Source organism: Coenobita brevimanus, chromosome 4 (assembly GCF_032717465.1).
Source record: "Coenobita brevimanus isolate Jiangsu-jjx chromosome 4, ASM3271746v2, whole genome shotgun sequence".
Classification (NCBI taxonomy): Eukaryota; Metazoa; Arthropoda; class Malacostraca; order Decapoda; family Coenobitidae; genus Coenobita; species Coenobita brevimanus.
This window is the reverse complement of record NC_136957.1, coordinates 31,550,930-31,555,046: the sequence shown is the minus strand read 5'-3', so window position 1 is coordinate 31,555,046 and position 4,117 is coordinate 31,550,930.

Here is a 4,117-nt window from a genome sequence, read left to right as displayed (position 1 = left end):
GGTGGAAGGTGCGTGCAAGATAGTCGCAGAGGACATCTGTGCAGCATGCGAGGTGGTGTTTCGGATGAAGAGAAGACGATAGGTGGTGCAAAGAACAGCAAAGTGGAATGAGGAGGAGACAAGCTGTGGTGCAAAAGAAAGCATGTACCCAGTGGATGGGAAGTAGAGGCATGGAGGAAGTTGAGAGACGGAACAGCCAGTTTTATATAGAGAGGAAGAGTGGTGAAATTATTTGTAAGAGTGTAAGAAGAAAGTGGAATCTGGAAGGAATCTGAGTGTAAAGGGAATATAAAAAAAAATGTTATGGAAAGAGGTAAAAAGAGTTAGACAGGGTGATAAAGAAGTTAGTAGGGGAGTGAATGATAAAAATGGAAGTTTGATGGTGGAGAAGGGAGAAAAAGTGAGCAGATGGAGAAAACACTTTAAGGAACTGTTAAACAAAAAGAATGAAAGTAATGTGAGTTTACGTGACTGGGGAATGGCTGGGAGAAGAAAGGAGATGTGAAGGGAGGAAGAGATCATTAGGATGGAAGTAGTGGAAGCAATGAAGAAAGTCAGTATAGGGGAGGGCCCCTGAATTGATGAAGTGTGTAGCGAAATGTTGAAGAATTGAGGAGAGATAGTAATAGAATGGGTATGGAAGATGTGCAGATTGGCCTGGGACGAAGGTGGACTCCCGAAGGATTGAAAGTCACTTATACTGTACTTATGCCCCTGTAGAAAGGAAAAAAGGAGTGTGTGGTAATCATAGGGGCATTTGTCTTCTTACTGCAATACGAAAAGTATATGGTAGGATACTTACTGACATGTTTAGGGAAATAACAGAGGATTTAGTTGGATGAACGGGGTGGTTTTAGGAAGGGAAGAGGTGGTGTAGATCAGATATGCATCTTTAGGTCTTTAGTGGAAAAGTTTCTAGAAGGGAAAGAAGTTGCATGCGGCCTTCATGGCTTTGGAGAAAGCATAAGACAGAATGGATAGACAAGGAATGTGGAAAATATTAAGAGTATATGAAGTAAATGGGAGGCTACTAAATGCTGTGAAGGAAATGCATGAGGGCGCTAAGGCTTCACTGCTTGTGGATGGTAAACTGAGTGAATTCTTCTGTCTCAACGTTGGATTGAAACAAGGATGTATCATGTATCCATGGTTGTTCAATTTGTATATGGATGGGGTTATAAAAGAGATACGAGGTATGGCAATCGACGTTGGAGTAGTCATAATGAGAGAGGGCAGTGTTTGGAAACTTCCTGTATTGCTGTTTGCAGATGGTATTGTATTAAGTGATGACGAAGGGGAACTGCAAGGCTTGGAGAATGAGTTTGGGAGAGTGTGTAAGAAATGACGCTAAATGTAATGTTGGGAAGAGTAAAGTTATGGTCTTCGAAAGATATGCAGTCATTAAATATACAGTGAGCTTGGATGATGAGGAAATGGAAAATGTGAGTGCAGTTAAGTAACTGGGCAGTGTCATGAATAAGGATGGAAGTTTGTAGGATGTAGTGCTTGAAAGGGTGGAACAGGGAAGAAATGTTGTTAGTCCGTTCAATGCAGTGATTAGAAATAGGGAAGTGAGCATGGAAATAAAAAAGTCGCTGCATGACAGTATTGTGATACCAACTCTACACGTAGGGAAGTGAAGCTCGGACCTTGTTGGAGAGACAGAAGTCAAGAGTGAGAGCAGTGGAAATTAGTTACCTGACAGGAGCATGTGGAGTTGGAGAGACAAACTGATAAATGAGGAAATGAAGGAGAGTTGTGGTGTGGATGTGGATGTGATAGAAAGAATTAGTAGAAAATTAATGCATTGAGGTGGTTTGGTCATGGAGAGGATGAAGTGCGAGATACTAACGAGGAGAGTGTGTGAGTGAGGTGGAAGGGGGAAGAGGGAGGGGGAGGCCAAGGATGAGTTGGAGGGATGGAGTGGAGAGGTATATGAGAGAGGGAGGTGTAAGCTGGAGGGAGGGTAGTGAAATATCGAGGGACAGGGCGACATGGAGGCAATTTGTTTGTGGCCATGCCATTCGAGATTAAGGGGTCTGGCAATAGACGGATAGAGACACACACACACACACACACACACACACACACACACACACACACACACACACACACACACACACACACATATATATATATATATATATATATATATATATATATATAAAGATATATATATATATATATATATATATATATATATATATATATATATATATATATATATATATATATATATATATATATATATAGAGAGAGAGAGAGAGAGAGAGAGAGAGAGAGAGAGAGAGAGAGAGAGAGAGAGAGAGAGTTGTAGATAGATGGATAGATTGATATATAATCTGGAAACTCAACATAGGATGTTCACGTGAGAGATCTGGTATTACTGTATGACAATGCAGACTGCTTTGGTGGTGCATCACGGGGCTGACTAGGGTATGATTAAAATAGGTGACACTACTGGTTAAGTGATTCAGAGATATAGCCGCTCCGTTTGCCAACGCCTGGAAGGGCTAGGTAACAAGTTAAAGCTGCCACACACAGCTTCCAGACAATCACCTCAACTGGAAACTTGAACCACGCACCATTAGGCGTTGAAATAATCATCCCCCTCCCCACACACATATTGTTCATACATTCTGACTCCTGTGTTGTCATTACACTTTGGACCTCCCTTTATGTACGCTGACATTTTTTGACTATGTACCCTCGCCTGACAGCAGATGAGAGGTGAAGGTGTGTAATATGGAGAGACATTACACATTTGCAGTCGTTGGTATTCTGTTGGTCGAGGTATTTAACCCATTAGTGTGAGGTTATTTTGACTATTAAGTTATGTGTAGCTATTGGCTGATTAGGTTTTAGTGTAGGACATCGTTTTGTTTGATATTTTATCCATGTTAGGATAATTTTTTGCTCTTCTTGAAAACATTGTTGATGCCAGTATTTTTTTTTGTATATTTATTTCGGGCATGTGTTCATATATGTAAAAAATTATGTATAAGTAAAAGACTTACTGATATTAATAAAGAAATTGGCTTCATGTCCTTGGCCTCCGGTCTTGTGGTCGACAGTCCCTCTCAAAAAAGAAAGAAATCATTGTTGGTATAGAGTTTTTTTTTTTTTTTTTACTCTATATTGGAGGGGAAAAAAAAATCCTCATATGGTTGTCACATATCCGCGAGACACCCTGTATAAGTGATTGCCTTATTTAACCTTTCAGGTCGAGGACGTTCTTTTATCCTCTTACTCTCTGCGGACGAGTCTATTCAGACAGGGAAGGGAGTTTTTGAACTAGAGAGGTTAGATATATCCTTCATTAACCCCTTCACTGTTAGGTTGTTCCCTTAATTTATATGTTACCGCCTGGTAAGAACAATAAAAATGTCAATGTTATATATGACGTTCTAGGGATGAAGGGGTTAAATGATATCGAACTTTGAATTCCAGCCATATATTGATATTGTGAGTGTAATGGGACATTACTTCCAGATTCCTAAATATTCCACACTTATAGTCCACTGTAAAGGTCTGACACTTCTAAAAAATCCATAAGAAATATTAATATAACTTCTTTGAGTGACGGGTTTGCCTTAAGCTGAATAAAATTATCCACCTTTACCCACTCTGATACTTAACTGATAGCGAATACTGCATTTAAATGGCAAATAAAGACAGGAGAAAAAAAATTAAGTTTGATTTTGAAATGCTGTCGTAAAGTATTTGTTATTATCTGCATACACAGGCTGGGTTGATTACTAGAGGTCACTCATCGCTTCCACTTATCGCAGAGAAGGGCAAGCAAGTGTGGCGTGAGGCAGGGGTGGAATGAGTCAGAGATGGTGTTGGGCGGGAGAGTAGCTAGGCAGCAGCGGAGAGAGGCAGGAGTGGTGTTAGACAGGATGCTACGCAGGAGCAGAGCGAGGCAGGGGTGGTGTTAAGCAGGAGTGTAGCCAGACAGGAGCGGAGAAAGGCAGGGGTAAAGTGAGGCAGGAGTGTAGCCAGGCATGTGCAGAGAGAGGCAAGAGCTAAGTGAGGCAGGAGTGTAGCTAGGGAGATGTAGAGTGAGGCAGGAGTGGAGGTTTTTCATATGTTGTAGAGGCAGGGGTGAGGTTAG